Source organism: Oryzias latipes, chromosome 2, assembly GCF_053564925.1.
Source record: "Oryzias latipes strain Hd-rR chromosome 2, Olatipes_Hd-rR_3.1".
Taxonomy (NCBI): domain Eukaryota; kingdom Metazoa; phylum Chordata; class Actinopteri; order Beloniformes; family Adrianichthyidae; genus Oryzias; species Oryzias latipes.
The window spans coordinates 2,924,135-2,950,000 of NC_136238.1; the positions used below are offsets into that span (position 1 = coordinate 2,924,135).

General features: G+C 42.4%; 1 long non-coding RNA gene and 1 pseudogene across 1 annotated transcript; one reads left to right on the plus strand and one right to left on the minus strand.

Annotated features, from left to right (window-relative positions):
• Window positions 1-6,582: 6,582 nt before the first annotated feature.
• On the minus strand, window positions 6,583-8,419 carry LOC144982126 (trace amine-associated receptor 1-like; annotated as a pseudogene).
• An 11,767-nt stretch (window positions 8,420-20,186) lies between these two features.
• LOC144983657 (uncharacterized) lies at window positions 20,187-22,130 on the plus strand. The gene is made up of 3 exons (XR_013647419.1): window positions 20,187-20,610; window positions 20,987-21,137; window positions 21,501-22,130. It is a non-coding gene; the product is annotated as an uncharacterized LOC144983657 (long non-coding RNA).
• Window positions 22,131-25,866: the final 3,736 nt, after the last annotated feature.

Genomic DNA, 25,866 nt, shown 5'->3' on the forward strand with positions numbered 1-25,866 from the left:
TTTTACAATTTAGGATTCAAGATGGAGAAAAAGTATTTAATCTGACATTTTAGAAATCAAAGCTTTAAATCAAAGTAAAATTATTGGATTTTAAACTGTTATGTGTTTTTGGTTCCATATTTCAGATGAAAATTTATTTTCGTTTCTCATTTCCATTTCATTTTAAAGGTATATTAAATCTATTGCAATGTCATTCAACTTTAAAATTCAAAAGAAATTGATAAACAGCCCCTCCCATGCATAATTCATTTTCATTTCCAGGTCTTCATGATTTTCCCTCCAAAATCTCTCCTAAAAATGTCATCTGTCAGTGTCTCATCAGGGCGGGTCCCACCTGACTGAATGGACCAAGTTCCTGGACCTCCAGCTGCATCACTGCTCCTGAACACACTTTTCTGTCTCATTGCAGGTTGAAGGACTGCAGTTTGTCAGAGATCAGCTGTGAAGTTCTGGTCTCAGCTCTGGAGGAAAACCCGTCCAATCTGACAGAACTGGACCTGAGCGGGAACCAGAACCTGCAGGATCCAGGAGTTCTTCATCTGTGTGGTTTTCTGGAGAGTCCAGACTGCAGACTGCAGACTCTGAGGTCAGACTCCATGTTTCAGTTGTGTTCACATCAATATGATGACAAAGTTGTGTTAGGACTGAACTGCAGACATGAGGCTTTGGTCCAAGAGACTCCTTTAAAGCGCGTGCAGAAGCAGCAGCCTCACGTGCACGCTCACATGCACTCTGAGTCCTGCTGTGTTTCAGCAGATGCAGCTGAGAGTCCAAAGGGTTAGGGTGACAGAGTCCTGCTGCAGCTGGATGCTGCTCTGACAGACACATCCTCCACAAACATCCTCACCTTTTCATCCACAAACATCATCACATCATCCATCAAAGCTCCCAGCAGCTTCTGACTCTTCATTCAGAGCTGAAGTCATGCTTGATCAGGGATCAATGTCCAACATTTGCTGCTGACTCTTCCTCATCACTTCCTTCTTCTCTCTGCTTTGATCTGTTGGAGCTGAAAGTCTCTGCTTGAAGGGCTGCAGCAGAGAAGGACTGGAAGATCATCTCCTGAAAACTGGGAGGAAGACTTTCCAGCATCCTGCTGCTGAAATTCTCCCATGATTCAGTGCTGTTTGGAGAAGAGCTGAGCAGAAAGAGGAAGTGGACTTTTTCTGCTGTTGCTGCAGAAACATCAGTTGGTTTGGATGCAGCCACAGGCTGATGTTTGACTTTCACACATCTGGACTTCTTTCCTGAAGCAGCTGCATGTTGTCCTGAATGTTCCTGAATGTTCTTCTTCTCTGCTTCTGCTGGACTCTTCTGATCTGCTGCTGCTTCACATCTTTGGACTTTTTCTAAACTTTCTGATCTTCTTCAGCTCTGAACTCTTTAGAAGAAGTGAAGGATGAAAAACAGGAACTTTGTCTTTAAACTCAACTCTTTCTTCTGGATTCAGGTTGTTTGACTGCAGATTGTCAAAGACCAGCTGTGCTGCTCTGGTCTCAGCTCTGAAGTCCAACCCGTCCCACCTGACAGAACTGGACCTGAGCTCCAACAACCTTCAGTCTTCAGATGTTCAGCAGCTCCAGGATCTGGTGGAGAGTCCAAACTCCAAACTGCAGACTCTGAGGTCAGTAGAGGGTTGGAGTCAGTCCAGCTGCTTCCAGATGTTTGGTCCTAAAGTTAGTCTGAGAGCAAAGATGCAGAGTTTCCTGTGAAGCTGCAGCTTCTCAGTGAAGCTCTGAGGAGAATGATGACAGGCTTCAGGACAACAGTCAGCCAATCAGAGCAGCAGAAGCTCCAACAGGTGAAGATGACAGGAAGCTGCTGCTCTGAACAGGACTGAAGCTCCTGCTGCTCTTTCTGCTGCTGTGCTGCATCACTGACTGACAGACCAGGATCAGGAGACACTCCTTCATCTCTGGCTCTCTACTTTCTCTCTGCAGGTGGAGGTGGTGAGTCTGATGTTCCTCCTGGAGGAAAAGAGAGGAGCAGCAGCAGCAGCTGGTCTGCAGAGATGTGGTGACTGGACGGTGTTCCTGGGAGGTGGAGAGCAGAGTGATGGAGGAATCAGAGGAAGTGGAGATGAGTGTCAGAGCTGCAGCAGGAACTGATCTGAGATCAGCTCCACTGTCTCTCAGTTATGGTGCTGCAGCTCCCCCAGTGGACTGATGGAGAACTGCACTTCCTCTAATTCTAACTTCTGAAACGTCACTATGGGTCAAATTGTGAAGTTTGGTCGTTTCCTGCAAATAAACTCTGATATGAATTTGTAACAACAACCAGTAAACAGCTGGTAAACTAACCTGGCTCCAGTTAGTTTCCATTTTAAATAAAAAAGTTTCCTCTTGGTTCAAAGTAAACCTGGACGGTTTCTCTAAACTGATGTGGATGGAGGCCCTAGCTCTAGCTGGAAACACTGCTACAACGTGAAGGGGATTGTCATGGATGGTTACCTCTCAGGTTGGACACGCCCCTGACCAGGTGCCAGTGGTTGTATTGATGATTGAGGATCAGATAGAAGAGTTGGAGCAGCATAGCAGCCCCAGTCTGCAGTCTAACAGTGGTGACATCAGGCTGGGCTCATGGGCTGATTTGGAAGAGACAGAAACTGTCAACTTTGTAGGGGAGAGCTGCCATTTTCTGTCAAATCCTTGTTCTCCTGTTTCTTTTAGTGGTCAGACAGTCAGCATGTAGGTTTGGGACTTTTATTTTGTAGGATCTGAGGGAAGTTTGTTTCTCCGTTTACTAGAGGTGTGTTCTGTTTGTTGTGTTCGCCTTGGCTCTCCCTGAATTTAAGATGCTCCTAGAATAAATTCCAGTTATTCTTTATCTCCACTTCTTTGTTTTTTCTACACATTTATCTGAATTATTTCACTTCTTTACGTTTTCTAAAGTCATGTGACGCTGCAGCTACTAAATCTGATGGATAGAAACCAGAAATCACAAAAACCAACAGAATCAAACAATAAAAATGTCCAAATGTATCTGAAATAGACATAAAAACTAGTTTGATGTTTTTCTGCGTTAATTGAAGGAGTCACCAACGTGAAAAGAGGAAAAGTTGATTGAATCAGTGATGAACAGAAGCACAAATACAGAAAGACATCCTCAGCGGGGGGGTTACCAGCAAACAGCACCTTTAGCCAAAATAGATCCAGATGTGAGAATCAAACACTCCTCTACACACTGAAGCAAGCAGCTCTACAAAAGGTTCTGGTTCTGTTTGGAAGAGGAAAAATACCAGCAGAACTTTAGTCATCAACAAGTTTAGGAAAACGTCTCTGCTGCAGAACACAGGAGAACCAAACCAACTCATGTGTCTGTGTGGGACTGGAAGTTCAGAAAAGTCCTCATGGCTTTGAGATGCTTTTTGGGAACAAACAGATCCCAGAGTGGAAAGCCCACACCATGACAGCGCCGCCTCCTTTAAGGCTGGAAGCTACATCTCCAAAATACACTTTGGTGGCTGTTTTGGAGCAGATGAGAACTTTTACAAACGGTAAAAACGTCAAGTACAAAAGTACAACAGTACAACTCTGCTGGACAACGTGCTTTTATTTTGAAAATTACAATGACTGGTTTTCCTTTAAAGTAGATTTATACATGTGTGTATTTGTTATTTACAATGATGTTCTTATTGCAAACCTGAAAGTGAATCCTTGGAAAATGACATCATGTGCAATAAAGTTTGAATGATTGAATAAATAAATAAATAATCAACACATATCGCTGTGTGTCTGCAGGATGTTTGTATGCATTTATTCATGCCAACATATCCCAGAATTCCCTGGTTTCAGCGCCATCATGTTTTAAAAACAACTTTATTCCACAAAAAGGAAATAAATCCAGTAGAAAACATCAAACTAAAGCTTGGTGGGTGATGCTAAAGCTGCTGACGCCCTCTTTTTAGATTTGATTATTATTGAAATATAATCATTACAAACTCTCAGACACAACCACACAATGATGCAAGGCACAGCTCTACACACACAAAACAATGTCTACATGTCTAAAAATCTAGAAATCTTTCAGCATCAATGACATTTCAAGGCATTTAACAATCTGGACTCTAGATCAGTAACTATTCTGGAGCAGATTTCCAAATGTCATCAATAAAGGATTTGAGTTCTGAATCCATTCAATGAGGAGAAATACAGTCTGACTTCAATTTCAAACACAGTCAATTCAGATGATCTGTTTTCATTTGGATGCATTTCTTTCATTTTGGGGACTACGGGCCATTTGATGAATTTCCATAGTTGATCACCTGATGTGTCTGTTATTTTAGATTGATGATACTTTACTGTTAAAGTCATGGTAGAATTGACCTTTAAAGGATTTGTTTACATATTTATCATCACATTTTTCAGTGAGTTTTATTTCATCTATGAATAAATTTGGTAGTTTAATTTGAACATTGGAAGACAATATTCTATTTCTTATTAAATGGATTAAAGCAATTGGAATTTCTCTGCAGGTTTTCTGAAATTCCTTGGTTGAACATTAAATATCAAATTGACTTTTGAAGTCTCTTCATTGAAGAATTTCTCCATTTGAATCAAGAACATCGTTTCCAAAATGATCTTGAGGTCAAACCAATTCTGCTGAAACATTTCTCCTCCAAGTGATGGAGATTGATGATCTTCACTTCCTGAAATGACTCCAAACTCCATCCTTGTACCAAATAGAAACTCCTGTTCAATCAGATCAAAGGCTCAATAAAGTCAATGAACCCCCCTTCTTTCAATTCTATTCAATTTGATTGATGTAGTCCAATATTCCAACAATAGTTAGAATAAACCTAAAATCCTAAAGAACATGAAGTCATCCAATTCAATAGGTAATGGCTAAACTAAATGGAACAAAACTAACTAAAAAACTAAACTAAAGAACTAAAAACCAGAGTAAACATTTGAAAACAGTTTTAAACTCTAAAGTTCACATTATAAACTTGAAGGATGTCTGGAAAATGTGTAAATAAAATAGCTGCTGACCTCGGCACATCTCATCTGTTACTGCAGGCTGGAAACAAACATATTTCACAATAGAATATTCATGCATTTATAGAATCAAGTCAGTGCATAATCAAAAGAGCACCATGGATCCCCTGTTCACCTCCACAGTCTGGAACAGGGAAAGACACCAGAACCTGGGGCCTCATTTATAAATGTTGCGTACGCACAAAAGAAGGCGTACGCCACTCTCTACCTAATAATTGAGATTTATAAAAAGCAAACTTGACGGGAAAATGTGCGGTCCTTCAAGCTCTGACCCAGGCGTACGCACAAAAACGGGTGAAATGAGAAACGGCGACACCGTCGGCAGATGGAAGAAACACGTGAAAGTGAAAATGACAATACTGCCTCTCAGAAATAACATGAAGACTTCACAAAGCAAGTCTTACAATTAACAGCTACACCAACATCCGTTTGATCGATCAGCAGTGAAACAAACAAAAAAATCAAACGAAAATTACAACAAATTCAAATGAACACATATTTGGAAAAAGAAAAGTGAAATAAGTTCTGCAATATTGGCATGTTGTGCAATTCATCCTCATAAATAATAGTTAACAGAACGAAATAATGAACAAAACTGATATTCTCGTCAATGTGTCCGTCTGGCGGAGCAGATATAGGGGCGTGCGGACGGACGCCCCTATATCTGCTCCGCCAGATTGTTAATTGTTATTAATACATCTGATTGTCAGATTGTCATGGATATATTAATGTTGAAATTCCTTCTGATTTAGAGAACAAGTTTCCTCCAAAAATGGTTAAATCTCTGATAAACTGCAGCAGCAGATCACAGCAGCAGGTGGCAGACATTACCCATAATAAGCAAACTGAATAGAGGAGACTTTTTGACGTGGGATTCCAAAGCAGATTTTGGTAGAACGTTTCTATTTCTGAATATTTCAGTGTTTTTAAGCTCAGCAATCACTCTTTTATTCTCAAACACAGTCAGTGTTATTTTAATAAACCACACAAGCCTTCTACAGCTAAAACATCAAGGAAAATACACACCATGATAGCACCACCACCATGCTTTCACAGGGAATGCTTCTGAAAAGAGACGATGAAGCTTCTCCTTCGTCCCGTTGAGTCATGGCAGCTTCTGAAACATTTCTCCTCCAAGTGATGGAGATTGATGATCTTCACTTCCTGAAATGACTCCAAACTCCATCCTTTTGTTTAAGGATGATCTACTTTAGGTTCTCTATACTTTCAATTTTCATTGATTGATGAATATTTGTAGCCTAATAGCATCTTTTTGTTGTCTTTTTGAAAACCTTTTTACTGCTTAACTTCATGCAGCTAAACTGTTAAAGTCCATCAATCATTCATCATCTTTTGACATTTAACCGTTGCTATCCCAGGATTTATGCTTTAGATCCTTAGATTTAAAGTTTGTGGAAACAAAACATTTAAAATAGTTTCATGGAGTTGATATGATGGAGTAAATCCTTTGATATTTGTCCATTTTCAAACAGAACATCCTGTGGAAATGTTCTTTCACATTTTCCTGACATTGTAAAAATGTCGTGTTCTGGGTAAATCAGTGTTTTCTGTGATAACGGTAGTTTACTGCCACTGTTCAACCTTTATTGTTAGAACATTGATCACAAACAAGCAAAGAGGAAATCTGAGGGTTATTGGGACTTGAGGCATGGATTCAGACATTCTGTGGAGTTTACCACTAACCAAAGAAATGGCCTTGTGGGTAAACATTTCTCATCTGTTTGTCTTTTCTCTGAATGAACGCTGACTTTAACAGGTTGGAGGAGCTTGGCTTGTGGTCAATTTCACCTCCAGGATCTTGGTCTGGCTGGTATTTTAAGGGTGAAGATCAGTCTGGTGGTCTTCCTGAAGCAGGGATAGAACAAGGCATAGATGAGGGGATTCATGCAGGAGTTCAGCAGCATGACCCAAGATAATACCACAGCTTTGTGGGGGGGTCTTGGCCTGCCAGGGAAGGGTAGTAGTACGGGCAGAAGCACATGAGAAACACTGCCATCACCATGCCCAGGGTCCGGGCTGCTTTCCACTCCCACCTCTTCACCGTGGGAACAGAAGGGACCGTCTGCAGGCGCCAGACCTGAGACACGGCCGCCACCAACACCCGGGCGTACAGCACCAGCATGACAGAGCGGGGGCCGACTAACCAGAAGAACAGGTGGACACTTCCTGATGTGTGGCTGATGACCACCACGCACTCGCCGTGGCAGGTGTGGACCCTGTGCGGCCGCTGTCCCATCAGAATGCAGCCGTTGTAGAGGGCGGAGCAGCCCCAGCACAGGCAGATCAGGAACACCACCGGGTCAGGGTGACCCTGCTGGGGTACAGCAGCGGCTGGCAGATGGCCAGGTACCGGTGGACGGACATGAGCACCATGTGGCCCAGGGAGCCGGACAGCAGGCAGTAGGAGAGGAAAGGCGTCAGGGCGCACATGAGCCGGCCCAGCAGCCAGCACGTCTCCAGGTAGCAAACCCCCTCCATGGGCATCACCAGCAGCCCCCCCACCAGGTCTGACCCGGCCAGGGACAGCAGCAGGGCGTTGGTGGGGGTGTGCAGCTGCCTGAAGATGATAACCAGCAGGTTGAGGGTCACGGTGAGCAGAGAGACGAAGGCCAGCAGGACGTAGAGGAGCCCCCGCCGTCTGAAAGCTAGGCAGCAGCAGCCGCCTGCAGGAGGAGTTCAGGTTGGGACAGCAGAGAGAGGAGCCCCCCCCCCGCCGTCGTCCATCAGAGGGGTAGTGGGTCAGATGTTCCAGCAGGGGGGTTTTTCTCCTCCTTCAGTGACACCCACAGGGGTGATGCAATTCCCCCTCCTGACCATCATCTTCATCAGACCCCCACGTCTCCCCTGGTTTCTTCCAAACCAAAAACAGGAGAAAATAGATTGATAGACTTTTCAAAAACAAACACATCCAAAGCGTCTCATCAACAAATGAATCAATGTTATTCTGTAGGCGTATAGGAGATGTGAGCAAAAACAAAGAAATCCACTTTAAGCTGCAGAAAATGTTTTCTTTGATTTGGTTCTGATTGAATTTTCCTGTTTGAAACCTCCTCAATACAAGCATCTAGAAAAAAGAGCCTAAAGTCAATCAAAGCTGTTGTGAAGGAATGTGGTTGTTTCCTGGAAGACAAACACTAGAAAAGAAAAATCCTCTCATCAAGAGGAAACAGTGACTGGAATTGATTTTCTTCATATCAGAATTCTTGGTCAAACCATTTTTCTTCTCCAACTGGCAGATTCTCTTTGACTTATCTGCCAAAGCAGAAAGAATGTTGGACTTCTTTCTGAGCGGCCTGTTTTTAGCAGAGTGAAGGTTTGGACTCCAACATCCTATGAGGTGATAGAATCAGGACTCACTTGGAAACGGCTCCAGTTTGAAAGGATTGGACCATTTCTTTCATCTTTAGTGGTTTGTACAGATCAGGGGTTTCCAACTCAGTTTACCAGGGGCTCCAAGAAGCCAAAAATCCCATAGACGTCTATAGAGAAATAAACAGCTTTTTCTCAGTCCTATTTGTGGGAATAACCATTTTTTCTATTTTTAATAATCTTGATAATTCTCTTTTTTAGCGTAAAGCTATTCAAGTTATGAACTGACCAATCAGAGGCTTCAATAAAAGTAGGTGGAGCCTGCTGGCCCCCCACATCTAACATTTCAAACCTTTGACAGATTTCAAGTGGTAGGGCCGTGGCCTTCCAACAAGCTCACTCCTGATTGGCCAAAAAGTAGTTGTGGTAGAAGCCTTGACTAAGACCGATTCGGACCAATCAGTGCTACGACTTGGAGCAGGAAGTGAACCATCTTCCATGGTGATGTCACACTCTGAAAGCTCTTCATGAACACTTCAAATCATTTCTTGGAGGAAACATTGAAGATCAGGATCATTTCTCCCAAACATGACTCTTCTTGACTCCTCCTTTCTAGCAGAGAATTGGCAGTGCTCCTCCTCCTCCTCCTCCTCTTCCTCCTTTTTCAAAGTTTTCTTGATCTGTGGAGAGCGACGGACACCCATGAACCTGTTTACTGATCAACATGTTTACTGTCCAGCTGCAGATTCTCCTCTAATATTGCATCATGGATGTTTTTCACTCCTCAGATTGGTCCGGGACCGGAGGAGTTCCAGGCCAACTAAGCAGTTTTTCCTGATGAGGAGCTCCTCTCAGCCGCTGAGCATCATGGGAGTCCTTCCTGTTGGGTGAGGAGCAATCATTTGATCTGAAAGGGATCACTGTTTAGTTTTAGGACAATGTCTGCGTTCTTTCTGACAATAATAACAGTCATTCATAGATGAATGAATCTTTTTCTGAATCAGAATAAACCAAATTAGTAGAGTTTGACCTTAGTTTAGATATATGCTAATTCATTCATTTAACCTTAGAAAAGGCACATTTCTAAGACTGTACCATTAATATTTATGTACTATATAATTCATCAAACTAACATAGAATGATTTTTTCATCATTCAGATCATTTTGCAGTTCAACTTTGAACTTTTATAACTTTTCATTTGTCACAGCTCAGCTGCTCTGGTTCTCCTTTTTTCCCTGTTTTCCTTTAAATAACAGCTGATTCAGTTTGAAAACATTGTTTATTGTGTTAAGGCTTTGGATTAATACAAAATAGAAAGCTTTATTGACATCATGTGTTGAACATTTCAATGGAACAAAAGGGAAACTCTCCCTGAAACTGTTTAACGTAAGAAAACCATTTAATTGATCAACTTTATTGATTGGTGTTATTCATTTAATTTACATTTTTATTTGAACATTTTTCTGTCATAAGCCAATCAAATGTATTTTCTTCTGTCATTGTTAGTTTTTTTTACCACGTTTTTATCCGTCTCTTCAAATGTTTTCATTTTTTGAATGTTTTCTATAAACTAACCTCTAGTCATGTCTGATAAACATCTGTTAAAAATGGATATTTTTAGAAAATAGATTGATTTGATTCAATTCCTGGTTGGAAATGGTGTAAATCCTGAATATTGATGTTTTCAAGCACGTCAGTGATGGCTGAGCGGGTTTTTTCTCTGGAATGCTTTTGATTGACAGGCTTCCAAACACAAAGAACTTTGATCAACAGCCGCTTGATGAGAGTTCATAGAGAAAGAAACAAAAATGTCTTGAAAATGTGACATCACAAAGGGAAACCCGTTTAAAAAAGGTGTTTTTTACTACATTACAAAAATCTATACCATTTGTTGTAAAAGGGACAAAAAACATTAAAAATCTGTTTTTCTGGATGAAAAATGTGCTGAATATGAAGATGAATAAACCAAAATCTCATGTTTGTTGAATGATTCTTCTTGCTTGGTAGATGCTTCTACTGGCTGTGTCTCTTCTGCCTTTGGGTCAAAGCAGAAATCCTTTTCTGTCAGAAACATTGAACCAGCTAGGGTTAAGTTTCCATTGACTTGAGACTTTTTCCAGATCCTGAGATCAGTGAACTGATCCATGTCCTTTGGTTGATGTTTCTCCAAATGTTGAACTGTTGTCTTCACAGCTTTCATTTTAGACCCAAGGCTTTCAATGGAAACAACTGTTGTTTGAAACATTTGAGGAAGTTGGTTACCGTTTTCATTAAAGACTGTGACATCAGCAAGTCGCTTTCATTGAATTCTTTGAGATTTTCTAAATGACATTTTTGAAACAAACCTACTTTATTCCTTTCTTAACTGGGAATCTTAGGGACGTTCTTTGTGGAAGGACGGTACTATTGGGAACAAAAACCAAAACAGAAACTGAATTCATTCTATTATTAAATGTTAACCAAATCCCAGAAACTCTAATGTACCAAATAGAAACTCCTGTTCAATCAGATCAAAGGCTCAATAGAGTCAATGAACCCCCCTTCTTTCAATTCTATTCAATTTGATTGATGTAGTCCAATATTCCAACAATAGTCGTCTCAATTCTACCGGTAATTGTAGAATAAACACCAAACCCTAAAGAACATGAAGTCATCCAATTCAATAGGTAATGGCTAAACTAAATGGAACAGACTAAAGTGACCTTTGACCCTCCTTCTCATCCAGTCCCAAACCAGTTCCCCTCTGGAGATCCAGGATGTAGACGAGTCGGCTCAGGACGCGTTCACCAGGTTCCACTCAGTTTTTGGAACCATCTGATGTCAAGTGTTCTCTAAAAACCAACAGTGGAATTTAACAATTCATTCAGACCAAAGGCAGGAGAGAAATTGCTGCCTTTTATTGTCTGGATGCATTTTTTTTTCAAATATCTTCTGTTTTTACCGTCTCTATGTTGTTGTTTTTTCTTTTCAATTGGTGGTGACTCATCACCATGGAAACACGTTGCTGTATTTGTGCATCAATACAAAGTGTTGTCTGGTTCAAATCCCATCAGTGTCTCCAATGTTCATCCAAAAAGCCTTTACTAGGGTTTGAACACTGATTTAGCAATGGTTTTCCATAAGCTGCCACTGAATTTCCCAATCTAAAAAGAAACTCATTTCATGCAGACTGTTGGAGACGGTGCTGCTAATTCAAACCACATATTGATACTAGTGCTGTCATGCCATCCATTTATTAATCAGGACCTAGAATGATTTCATCTGTTTGGAATCTAACCTCATATTTGCTGTGAAAAGCCTCATTTGTAGCTATTTTTGTTCAGATTTGTGAGATTGTTCCAAATACAACAAAAAAGTGTCTTTATGAAGTTTTCATTGGATCACACTTCCAACTTTGAATTTGATAGCAAGTTCAGAAAAAAACACAACAGAAATCAGAAATAATACAGTGAAAATTAGAAAAAACTTAGACCAAAAAAACAGCAAACTGTAGAAAACGAATATAGTGAAAATGAGATTTTTTAAACCAAAATTAGAAAGACATTGCAGAGTAAAATCTTTGATAAACTCTGGTTGACCACACTTAGAACGTGAGCATCCAGCAGGTCACCCACACACTTTGCTGCTTTGTGCACAATATTGTTGTGGGGGTTGACTCCCAAACAAAAATGAAGAATAAAACTGCTCATAATTGTCAATATTGAAGACTTTCCCAACATTTTGCTGTGTCATGTTTGTGGATAAAGTGAGGAAGAAGAACCAAACAGACTGCTGATAGTTGGAAATGAGTTTTTGGAATTCTGCACAGGAGTGTGGTTCCTCTTCCTCACCACCTCCCGCTGGTTTGCCGTCCGGCTCCATGGGATCTGCGTCATCTTCATCCCCATCACCACCTTTGGCGTCCTGCTGCTCCCAAACCCTGAGAAACACTGCTGGTCTCCACCAGGGGGCGCCACAACTTCTCCTTTCTGTTTCCTCCTCAGAACTGGACGTGCCACTGACCTACGCCGTCACGCTGATGGGCGTGTTCCAGTGGGGCGTGAGGCAGAGCGCCCAGATGGAGAACATGGTGAGGAGCAGCGCAGACGGCTGCACAAGCATCTGCAGACGTTTGGCTCCGCCTGTGTCTGCAGATGACCTCTGTGGAAAGAGGACACCCATCTCCAGAGCCAGTCTCCCCCTGGAAACCCAGAAGCGGCCTCCTCCCGATTGGCTGAGCAAAGGTTTGGTGACCTTTGACCAGGTCAGCTTCACCTACAGTGAGGACAGCCGGCCGGTGCTGGTTTCTGTTTGATTTCATTGGTAATCTGAGATTAGAAGAATAATCTGGAACAATAAAACAGAGCTGCTGTTTTCCAAAAAGAAGAGGTTTTTCATGGTGGCGTTAATCCACTGAAGATGAAGATTGACACCTGGGAGGATCCAACATGTGGAAAGGCTTTGAATGAAGAAATTCCAAAATAAAAGCTTCTGTCTCCACGGGAACTATGAGGAAGAACCTGGATCCTTTCCACCAACACTCAGATGAAGCTCTGTGGAACGCTCTAGACCAGGTCAGAGGTCAGAGGCAGCTGCTGTGTTTGAGGAAGAACCGCATCGTCATCATGGGCGAGGCCGCTGCCAACGTGGACCAGAGGTGCAGCGGGACTCCGGGTCCATTTGTCCAAAGGCGGCCCACCTGCTCCTCCTAAGCACTCTGTGTCCCCGCAGGACGGACCAGCTGATCCAGAAAAGCATCCGGGAGAAGTTCAGAGAGTCACGGTGCTCGCCATCGCTCACCGCCTCAACGCCATCAGCCACCGCAGACTGGTGAGCACCGGCCCATCGGCGCCAGACGGCTCATGAAGTTCTGGACTTTAGGCTTTCTTCCTATTTTCCAGAACTGTGAACTTTTCAGTCCAAAGTCAGAAAGTGAGAATCTGGACTGAAACAAACGGGATTCTGGGTAATTTCTCTGGAAACTGTTGCTAAATTCCTTGAAACTGTGTGTTTGCGTGTGTGAACATGAGTTGGATGGTGGACATGCGGACTTGTCTGGATGTGAACATTTTTGGAGCCAACAGGTATGTTTCCAACGTTTGAGTATGTGTGGACAGGCCCCGCCCCTTCTAGATCTGGATGAACCCTTGTGCTGTCTTAGATGACCCCCCCCCTTCCATTGACCTGTTCTCCCCACCATGACAAAGGTGGATAAAGGTGGAAAGATTTCATGGAATCCATGGACACCAGTGAAGATCACAAATCATTGAAGAAAAAAGGTTCAGCGTCTGTCTAGTGGGTCTAGATGACCCACCTCCCAACGTTAAAGTGCCTAGGATAGACCAGGGTTACATCTGACCCTGACTGGAATGATTCTAGACATGCTGCTGCTTCATGGTCTTACCCCCCCCCCCTCCTCTGTCTTCTTCCCTCCTTTTCTTTTCCATCCGCTCCAACAAAAAATGTTCCAAATAGAAGTCAGATGAATAAAGTTGAGTCTAAATTCCAAAAGGAGTTTCTTCAAATCTCCACCTAGTGTGTCTAAAGATTCCTGACCCAGATTCATCTGTTTGCTCAGCTGTTGGACAAGTTAACAAACAGAAACTAGGAGTCCATCTGCTGCTGTGCTGCAGACACAACGGCTCAGTGGAGGCACGGCTGACCTTTAAATCAAAGAGAGAGGGTTCAAATCCCACAAAGTATGGTCCAAAAAACTGTTTTTTGAATAGAGTGTGGAACATCTTCACTTCAAAACAGAGACCAGCTGCTGATCTGCTGCAGACAGATCAGCTCAGTGGGAACCACTTGATCCTGGGAGCAGAAGACTGAGGGTTCAATTCCCTCCTAATGTCTTTCTAAATCCATCAACAGTTTTTTCAGAGTCTGGAACGTCTTCACCTCATCAGAACGACCAGCTACTGCTCTGTTCCAGCCATGAGGGCTCAGTGGAAACACATCAGACCACCAATGCAAAAGGTTGAGGGTTCAAATCCTGCTAAGTATCTTTGGAAAGAAACTCCTAGTTTTTCCACAATGTAGACTGTCTTGAACCAGCAACCTCTGAGTTAGATGACAGTTCACCAACAGTCTGAGTTATTGCACCACGTTATCTTCAGCACTTCAAAGAGTTTCTGTTTCTACTTTGACTGAGTTCCTTTGAAGCTGAAATGAATCCTGAGCAACAGACGGGAATTGAACCTTTCACAGTGCAACACAAAGCCACTGCACCACAGAGCCCTTCAGCAGCTCTGTTCTCATGGAGCTTTGGACTGAACATCTGGAGGAGATCCATCAGCTAAATGACAGAAACAGAGTGGAGGACATGATGGAACTCCTCCTCCTCCTCCTCCTCCTCTTCCTCTTCCTCCTCCTCCTCTTCCTCCTCCTGCTGTCAGAAATTGAAGTTGCTCTGTCATCCCATGGTTTCACACAATGAATAATGTAAACATGAATAAAAAGTCCAGGTGATCAAATCTTCTTCCTTCATAAAGTTATTGAAGGTTCCAATCTGCTTCCAGAAACTAGTGATGTTGACACAGAAGCGTCTCCACATGATTACAATCAAATGTCCTTCCACTCTGGGGCCGCACCATATGAGGAAAACTATTGATATTAGTGATCAATATTGTGATAACCATATAACATTTAGTATATGAACAAATAACAAAACTACCAAAGACATTTCCGTTTCATTGCAACATAGTAAAACTTATATTCCAAATGACCATAAGAGACGGACATCTAAGATAAAAGGGCTCCATCTGATTGGTCAACAACGGTAAGGCGTCCATCCGATTGGTCAAATGCATAAATGGATTTATTTGATTGGTTAAATAATTCAAGGTGCCATAAGATCATTTTAGCACATTTAAAGGAACCATTTATTGCTATTTTCACTGTCTTTTGTGATTATGCATATTGCACAGCTTTGTGTCATGATAACAATAAATGTGAGATAAATTCTGCAGACCTATTCCACACTAATCTGACTACAATGAAATAAAAAAGCCAAAACATTCCGTTTTATTGAGTTTAGCATTTTTGAAAACAGTTTTTTAGCCATTAGATGTCACTGTGGTCCAATGAGATCAAACCATTTAGAACAACAACAAAAAGATTCAATCTCCCAGTAGTTTCATTATCGCCATCACTATTCACACACTTTCACATGATATTGATGAAGAAATGTCAGGAAGCTGACAGCACTTTGTTTTTGCTCTTCAATCACATTTATTTGCTGATTTTGTTTACACCTATACAGATGAAGTGACTGTTCACTCAAACCGGACCGCGACTCTTCTGGTCCTTTTTTTACGACAAGCAAAGCCATTCGATGGTAAAGAACTTCTCTGATAATTTAAAAAACAACTGTTAGATAATTCACTAAGACCAAAGGCTGGATTTGAACCCTCATTGGTTTGCTCACTCTGCCCCTGACTCTTCTTATCAAGCCAATAACACTGAGCTGTTCTGACTGCATCAGAGCTGCAGGTCATCTAGATTATGAGAAGAACCAGACTGAAACCAGAAAGTCTCTTGATTCCAAAAGACAAAGATTTTTAAAGTGATGGAGGTTCTGTTCAATGGATGCAACAGCTCCATGAAACTGACTCCTGATTGGACATTAACAGAGGAATCCAGCAGGGATGTCCTCTCAGCCCCCTCAGGTTATTAAAATCATATTCAAAATGTCCATTTGGTGGTTTTACAGCTTCAGGGAGAGAATTTAAAGTCTCTCAACTAGCAGATGACACAACTATGTTTCTGTCCAATGAACATGAAATAACAGATGCAATCAAAGGAATTCAGGACTTCTTTGGCGTCTCTGGATTAGAAAAGAACCTTAACTAATCTGTCCTGTTTCCACTAAAAGACTGGGATTCACCAGAAATCAACCGTATTTCTGTTCAAACTTCACTGACATATCTTGGTAGAATTATTCATAAAAATGACAAAAATCGCAGTGAAGTTCATTTCAAGCCAATAAGTGAACAAATGATCCAAAGATATAACATGTGGTTAATGAGAGATCTTTCTCTGAACGGTAGAATTCTGTATCTAAAGCTGAGAGGAAACTATTTCTCATCTGTTTGTGGACTGCAGACATACAAATATGTTCTGGATGGAAGTGAAACTAGATTGGAAATAGAACTAAACATTTCTGGATACAGAAATGATTCTGGGTTACCTTCATGTCTGTCAAGTTCTTCTGCCCCACTTGAAAGGGGAAAGCATCCACGGAGTTTTCCAGCAGGATTCACTCACCATGATTGACCGTTGATGAAGGCGGCCCCACAAGAGAGTCCCTAAGGCTGTTGATGAGGGCCGTCCACCAGTCAAAGATCTTTGAGGGACACCAGAAAGACCGGCAGTTGTCTCTGGATCCTCAAGGTAGGGAAGCCCAAATTCTTAGGACTGTACTCCTTCAACTGGAACAATTCTAGAAATGTAGATGACTGAAACATGATTGCTCCCTTATTTCTCCTCTCTGATTTGTTGATTCTGTTTGTTTCTGATGTATTGGGCAGGTTTCTTCATGTGTTTATTGTCTGGATCGTCTTTTTAGTTCTTTTACTTTCATTTGTTAACTCTTGGTTAGGATTTTTCCCTGATTCTTCATTTCTTCAATGTACTGAATCACCTTTTTGAAGCATGTTTTGAAATGTGCAATAAAAAGTTATTTGTAGCAGCACTAATATGAATCAGAGCATTTGAAGGTGTTAAATGAACAAGCATTACAGCAGAGCTAGATTTGACTGTTCTTTCATTTTAGCTTTGCAGACTAAAGTGGACATGTGGGGGGGTGGGGGGTGGGGGGGCCTAAAATGATGACTGTGTGTGTGGTCCATGGAGGAGTCGGTCCACATTTCTTTCCCAAAGAATTTTCTATCCAATCTGTGGGATACCAACCCCCCCGTCCACGGTGGATGAAGGTGGTGACCATGCTTTCAGGGAACAGTTCATCAGTCAGCAGGAGAACGTTGTTCTCCATTGAATGGACAGTACAGTGACACAGCCTTATTCTCTAGGATTTATCAATGGCTTCAAACGTGTTCAGGTTACCTGCGTCACTTGGCCTTCAGCCCAACCATAGCCGTGAGGATATCCATGAACATTCTCATGAACACCAGTGCTTTATTGCTGAAACATCTCATTTCTAGAGGGAAGGGATCTTTACAAGCCACTCACTATCTTTGTGTTTCTTTTTCTTTTTAGCTACAGGAAGCAACAACAGTCTGACAGGCGAACAGCACAATTGCAGAGGCAGCAGATGGTCTCAGCATCATTCAGACATGTGTCCAGCCTGGAGGAGAAGGACTCCCTTGTCCAGTCAGCTGCAGACTTCTTGGTCAATGGAAGATTGGCGACTGCCCTGGAGCAGTAAGTGCCTCACCTGTCCCACCTGTCTGAAAAATGAAACCCTCATTTGCCCAGGACGATTCCCACATTCTCAAATGTTTGGATAGGTTTGTTGAGGGGTTGAGAACACTTGGTTTACTGGAGGAGCTGAGGAAGAATCCGGCAGTGTTCTCCAACATGTTTGTCAGTGAGGAGATTCCACTGCAGGCCAAGGACCTCTGCACTTTATCTGATGTGGACTTCTCTGTGCAAGGCAGCAACAGGAGAGACCCAGAAAACATGACCACATGCTTTTGGCGGGACTGTTTCATTGATATTGAAGGTCCAAGGTCTACTAACAGACTTCATCAATACAATGATCAGTGGTCCTTATGTTGTCCTGGTTGGCAGGAACAGAAATGCTGAAAATGTGAAGTCTGCTTGTTTGAACGTGGGTAGCTCCCTTAAACTTCTTCATGTTGGGTTGGAATATTTGACCAAAAATGGACTTGACTGATGCTTTTGTGCTCCTCTGTCTGCTTGAACGTCATTGAACAGAATGCTGCTGAAGCAAGTCACTTCAACTAAAATGGAGGAGCAGTAATCCTGTTCATCTTGAATGAGGAACAGTTCAATTCAGTTGATTACTAAAACCTATGGAGAGGCTGCGTTTCAGCACTAAGGCCCCCGTTTATGGAACAGTCTGCCAGAGGACCTGAGAGCCGCAGAGAGCGTTAATGCTTCTAAGAAAAGGCTCCAGACCATCTGTTTAACCTGGCTTTTAGCTCATTTATTACTACTTTTATGTATTTATTCAGTTATTCATTTATATGTATTTTTTTATTTTATTTATTTATCCATTTTATCTTGTTTTATGAACTTGAACCTGATTTTTAATCGTGTTATTTTAATTTACCTTATTTCAATGTTTTATTGTTTTTATCAATATGTTTCCTTTTTGATTCTCATTTTCATTCATTTTTATTTCCGGTGCTTCCTCAGCTGGAACCCCTCCCTCTGGGTCGGCTGCTGTTCAGCCACTGCGGCTCTAGATGGGGACCTGCATCACCGCTTAGCTGTGGTGGAGCGGTCCCCGCCTGTGAAGCTGCATTTGGCTGTGTATGCGGCTGTTCACAGAGGGGGAGGTTCCAATTACCAGCGTTTCCAGCATCATGTTTTTGTGTCTTTTCCCATCAGTTAGGGGGTGGGAGGTGTGAGAGGAGTGGGGGGCTAGGTAACGGGAGGGGGGCCCTATTTATTTATTTATTTATTTATATTTATTTATTTTTTAATCATCTTGCTTGTTTTTATATTTTGTTGTGTTTTAATGTAAAGCACTTTGTGATATATTTTTATATGAAAAGTGCTTCATAAATAAAGTTTGATTTGATTTGATTGGCGGTTATTCAATATTGAGCTTTTTGAGCTCAAACTTGTGTTGTTTTTTTTCTTTCAATTGTTTTGAAGTTGTGTTTATATATCTTTGTTACACCCTGTCTAGGGGTTTCTAAATGGGTGTAACATAAAGGAAAATTCTCTTCACCGATGACTCATAAACTCTCACGGGACCCAGACTGAAATGAAGCTGGGGATTTATTTACAATGAAAAACAACCAAACCCACATTTCAAGGACAAAAGCCTCTAACAATGTTTGTCAAATGCTCTGCTGCTGTCAGCTGGAGGGGGGGGGGGGGGGTCCAACAGATGATGTGGCAGTTTTTAAAGCTGCTTCTGGAATTCCACAGCCAATCAGCTGCTCTGGATACTGGAATCCAATCTGCACACAACTATAGGATTGAAAGGAAAAGGAAAGACAAAGAAAACCAAAGAAAACAGAAAAACACTCCAAATATACAAATAAAACAATATTACAGCCACAGCCGTAACAATCTTATTGGTTTTGAAAATTGATTTTTTTCTTTAGATTTTAGGAGACACATGTTGGGCTTATAGTTGATGGTTACTATGACGACACTGAGGTTGATCTAATGAATTAGAAATCCTGTATGGACCAACTGTCAGAAATGATTGGGCTTCTAATTCAGTGAGTTTGAAATCCCTCCTAACAGCCAGTATGTTTGGTTCATGGACATGTTCATGAAGACACGGTGAATACAGAGAAGCCAAACCAAAAGTCTGGCTGGATGTCAACCTCAGCTGTTGTCATGGTAACCTGTCCCCATCACCACTCAGTCTCTGTTCCCATCAGTGGATTGAAGTTAGGCTGTTTTTGCCAGTTAAACCTCTCTCCTCAACTGTTCATCTAAGATTCTCATTCAAGCCGTTAAACATTCCATGTTTTTCATCCATTACCAGTTTATTCATCTTTTTTATTCATCTTCTAAATAGTTGGATCCTTCTCCATTTATCCAAGGATTCATATTGAATTTTCTTTTTCATGCATTTTCAAATCTTGTCTTTACATTCATATTCCATTTAAACCTTAAGATGTTGAACATTTTTCATATATTAAGAGTTTTGTTCATCATTTTCAATCTCATTCATACTAATTAGATGCTTTTCCACTTTTTCTTCAAATTCTAACACAATGGGAGTAGAAAGGAACCACACAAATATTGTCAGCCAACAGTACTACAAAAAAACAACACAAAACAGAACCCAGCACCAAAAGTGTGCTAAATCTAGCCCACCTGGCATTGGCCCCATCAGCTGCCCTGCCCCCTACCACCTTATTTGAACATGTGGCAAGTAGGCCACGCCCACTAATTATGAGGCTTGTGTTCATTTGGTGGCGGTGCTTTAAAAGCCCTCCTCCTCCCCGTTGGGACATGAACTTGTGCTGTGCCATACATCAAGGCATCGGGAAGTGGAAAGGGGGTTGGCAGGCAGCTCCCTGGACACGAGAAATCGGACAGACTTTGGCGCACCTTTGGCGTGGCTGCAGTAGTCTGCAAGCGTGACGTGACTCTGTTCCCCTAGATCCGCCCTCCTCTCAGTGACCGGTATGCTAAACTGGCCTTCTTCCTGCACATACAATTAAGGCTCTTGCAAACCATTTTTCTTTTTCTTCAGGAAGGTGTTTCAGGCTGCACGCCCTTCTCTCCCCGCAAATAGGGGATTAAAGCTGCTGCTGTGCTTTGATTGTTTTTAACCGTCATTTCTGTCCGGGTCCCACCCCCGCCACGACGGAACTGGTTGGAGCGAACGCACAGCTCGCGTACTAAGACACCTCTCGTTGCTGTGGCGTCTCACCAGACTGTGGACGGCTCCCACCAGCCGATCAGCGGTGGTCGGGCGGCCTACCAGCGCCATAAAGGCATTTCTATCTGTATCTCTGGTCTTCACTTCCCTTTCTCTGATCTGCATCTGTCCCTGCAGACGTTTCCTGTCCGTCTGCTCTCTATAAAGAGCCTGTGAGATCTTCAGAGACTGAAGACCTTCAGCAGCTGACGCCTCAGAGGTCCTCCTGCCTGAACCAGCGTGGGTCCAGCATCCCGTTCTGAAGCTCCTGAAGAACCAGAGACTGTGGGTGAGACCATCAGCCATCAGTTCACTCTCCAGAAAGTCTGGAGTTCCTTTCAGACCTTTCAGTTTGAGGGACTTTGAAAGTGTCCTTAGAAAACTGCTTTATCTGCTGGTTCCTTCTTCTGAACGGAGACAGACAGACGTTTAGAACAGAAGGTCCTGGTCCTTCTTTGGGGATGAAACAGGGAATTCCAGGAATGTCATGGTTTCTGCAGAAACGCCATCCATCACTGTGATCCTGGTCCCATTAGGATCTCTAGACGTGTTGGTTTCTGCTAAACGCTTTCTGGAAGAAAGTGTTGAGGATCTGCAGCTGCTTTGGTAGAAAAGCTGAAAAACCAACAGATGTTGTTGTTTCTGCTTCCAGGTGACCATGAAGATCCTGCTGAGCTGTTTGCTGATCCTCATGCTCGTTGCTGACTCATCACTGGCTACATATGAAAGCTTTTCCTGGAAGCACGTACGTGACAGCATGGAATTGCTTCACTGTCACCAAGAGATGGAAGCAATAAACAGCCACATCAGCGAGCGGAAATGTAAAGATAGCAACAGTTTCATCGTCTCTTCCGATTACAGAGTTAAACAAATCTGTATAGGTGAAGGAGAGCCATACGGAGACAAAACACTGAGCAAAGGAACGTTCAGGATCGTCAGGTGCGAATTGGCGCCAGGAGCCAAGTACCCCGACTGCCGATATCAGGGCAGTGTGCTGACTAACAGGAAGCTGTTGGTCAAGTGTGAGAACAACCTGCCTGTTCACTTTCATGGTGACAGAGACTAACCTGGATTCTGATGTCTGTATTCCTGAGGCGACAGTGAAATGTCCTGCTGACCTTCTCTGAATCCCACTGAACATCTGGCTTTACTGCAGCAGAGCCGCTTATCTAGATCAGCTGATCCTGTTCTGTGCTGCTCACAGTTTGCATTCCTGTACTCTGCTTGCTCCAACTCCAAACAAAGAGGAGTTCTGCTTTCATCAATAAAAGTATCAAGTTGACTCACAAGGACTCAGTTATTGACCCACATTTGGAATCCTGATCAGTTCAGAACTAGGACTTCTGTAGAGCCAGTATCTCTGGTCCCAATGATGGATCAATAAACCTGCAGGAATGAGTCTAAACCTTTAAACTCTGCAGAAAGCTGTGGAGGCTTAGAATGACCTCACTTCCACTAACAGATTACAATATAGATTACAATCTTCAAATCGTTATAAAATAATTCAGAAACCAACTCAAGGTTAGACTTAGAACAGGCAATATGTGGAAAGATCAACCTGTGAGATCTACCATTTATCATCCAAACAGATCAAAACAGGACTGTTTCCAAAGTATTCATGTAAATCCACTATAACAGCCTGGTGGGAATTTCTGAAAGTGTCAAAATCTTCACTTTTACCGTGAAAATGACCCCATCTGGAACAACCCAGACATGCTTAAGGGTCGTACACACGGGGACGAATATCGGCGCACGTTATTCGCCAGCGTTTTTCAACACGTTTTTTGTGTTCACACCCAAGCGATTTTCACTGACGATGAGCCGAGTGAACATGCAAATTCATTCCCTGACATTAGATGGTGCTTAATGTAAAACAGAAATACCCCTGTACACAAGGTGGCGCTGCGCAACTTTACGCTTCTTAAACTTGCTTTTCACTCAGAAGAAGAGAGCAAGTATTTACGCGCTTGTCAGAATCATATAAAGAAAACATGAATATTTCCAGCACCAGTAGCTCTAGCTCCAGCGATGAAGAAATTATTGTTCTGTTGAATGATGAAAGACGCCGGAAAAGACGCCGATTTTGGACACATCCCATATTTAAGAGAAGACTGGTATCGACTGGTACAAGAGCGGAAAATGTATCATGGGATATTTCAGAATGTCGTGGCAGTGTAGACGCTACTTGGCGTCTATCTTCTTCACTGGTAAGACAGTTTTGTGTTTGAGCGCCCCCAAGTTGTGTTTTACTGTAACTTCATAAGCTCCAGACACGTGTGCAAAAGCGCCATTCTCATTGGTCGTATAGTTTTTTTTTTTTTTTAACTTGTCCTGTCCAACAGCTGGGCAAACAGAGGAGAGCTGAGGGCCTCTTGTGTTGGACATATTTTACTTTAACAAGAGGGGTTATTAATCTTCAGACGAACCAGAGGTATGTCTGAATAAACCCCTTTTGTAATTGAGGCCAAACTTTATTAATTTCAATCATGTTTGAAAATCTTTGGTGTTGAACCGGACGGAAAAGGAAAGGAGGGAAGAAGAGAGAGGGACGCTAGAGAGAGGGGGGGGTAGGAGGGTGATAATAGGAGGGGAAGGGGGGTAAGACCATGAAGCAGCATAGAGCAGACAGGTTTACTGGTTGTTTATCATTACGGTAAGGTTCAAATGTAGTACAAAAAGGGCGGGGCCTGTCTACACACCAACTGAAATGTTATAAACACACCTGCTAGCTGTAAAAATGTCCACATGTCAACATGTACACAAAACAGATAGTATTCACAAACGCATACTTATGCCTTAAAACCAACTAGAGCCGCAGAGAACATTAATGCTTTTAAGAAAAGGCTCAAGACCCATCTCTTTAACCTGGCTTTTAGCTAATTTTTTACTACTTTTATGTATTTATTCAGTTATTTATTTATTTATATGTACTTTTTATTTTATTTATTTATCTATCCATTTTATCTTGTTTTATGAACTTGAATCTGATTTTAACGCGTTATTTTAATTTACCTTATTTTAATGTTTTATTGTTTTTATCAATATTTTTACTTGTTTATTCTCATTTTTATTCATTTTTATTTCCGGTGCTTCCTCAGCTGGAACCCCTCCTTCTGGGTCGGCTGCTGTTCAGCCACTGCAGCTCTAGATGGGGACCTGCATCACCACTTAGCTGTGGTGGAGCGGTCCCCGCCTGTGAAGCTGCATTTGGCTGTCTATGCGGCTGTTCCCGGAGGGGGAGGTTCCAATTATTAGCGTTTCCAGCATCCTCTTTTTGTGCTCAGCCTATTTCTCATTGTCCTTTGCCATCACTTAGGGGGTGGGAGGTGTGAAAGGAGTGGGGGGCTAGGTACGGGGAGGGGGGCCCCATTTATTTATTTATTTTTATTTTATTTATTTTTAAATCGTCAATGCTTGTTTTTATATTTTGTTGTGTTTTAATGTAAAGCACTTTGTGTTATATTTATATATGAAAAGTGCTTTATAAATAAAGTTTGATTTGATTTGATTTGATTTGATTTGAACTAGTGTGAAATATTTCATTCATTCCATCATGCAAACTATTAGTGCAAAGGTGAGCTAACACCTGTGCTCAGGTGAGTGTTTATGTTCTTCTAAAATGGATGGTGGAATGTGAAAAGAAGGAGGAGGAGCGCCCAGCCATCCCCACACCCAGACCCCCGCCGCGGCAGCAGCGGCAGCCGGAACCCCCCAACGCCATACGGCAGCAGGCAGGGGACAACCGCCCCCCCGGGCGACCAAATCCGCCACCCAGGCCAGGACCACCAGGACCGCCGCGAGGCCCCCAGAGACAGAGAGCAGGGAAACACGGGGGAAAGAGAGCGCCGCCCCAGCCCAACCAGGGGCCTCATTTATAAAACTTTGCGTAGGATTTGCGTCAGAAATGGCGTACGGATGAAACATAGGACGTGCGTACACAAAGAAATATTCGGATTTATAAAACCGTGCGCACGCACATCCTACGCATCTTTCCCTTAATAAATCACAACCGATTCTAAATGCAGCGCAGCTTTTTGCGGCTTCATGACACGCCCATATTTGTCCATAAATAGTCCGTGAAACGCCCACAAATGAATATTCATTGATTGCGGAACCATGGCAAACACCGAGAGGAAATCAAAAAAACGTAACTTCACTCAATGTGAAGTAAAAGTTATCGTTGGCGAGGTGGAAAAGAGGAGAAAAGTGTTGTTTGGAGGGCACAGTGTGGACATTACTAATGCCAAAAAGGCACGTGAGCGGCAAACGGTGGCGGACGCCGGTGTGGGTACCGGATGTTCTCGGGTTGCCGTATGTTCTCGGGGTCCTTCGGGGTCCTTCGACCAATGATGACGTCACACTATTTGATTGGCTGTAAGTTGCCACGACCAATGAGTTAACGTCGCTAAGTTTTTAAAAAAAACTTTATTGACAATTGCGGTATCATACATTAACAATGACATTAACGTTAACAACGAACAATAACAATGTAATCAATATTGCCTCGAAGATCAGTCACCATTGCCAAACATAAAATATTAACATAGAAAATAAAGAATAGAGGGGAAAAAAAGAAACAATGAACATAACACACAAATAAATAAAAACATAAGTAAAGTAAAATAAAATAAAGGAACATAGAAAAAATCTAAATAGTCTAATACTAGTTAAGTTAGGGGTACTCGTGAAGTTTGTATTTCTGAACAAAACTAAGCAATTTCAAGCCATTCTTCTTTTTCATATAATGAACTGATTGAAAGTAAAAACAGAGCTCTTTATTAAATGTTATAAAAAGTGGTTTGGTCTTCAAAACTTGACCTCACCAAGATGGCGGTGCTCTCCTCGTGATGTCTCCTCTAGTGATATAACTCATTGGAAGGACCCCCGAAGGACCCGAGAACATACGGCAACCCGAGAACATCCGGTACCCACACCGTAAATGCAGCGCTCCATCGGGGGGGGGGGGGGGGACGACACCGGAGCGCCAGATGCACCGGGTGACACGCGTGCTCATCTGT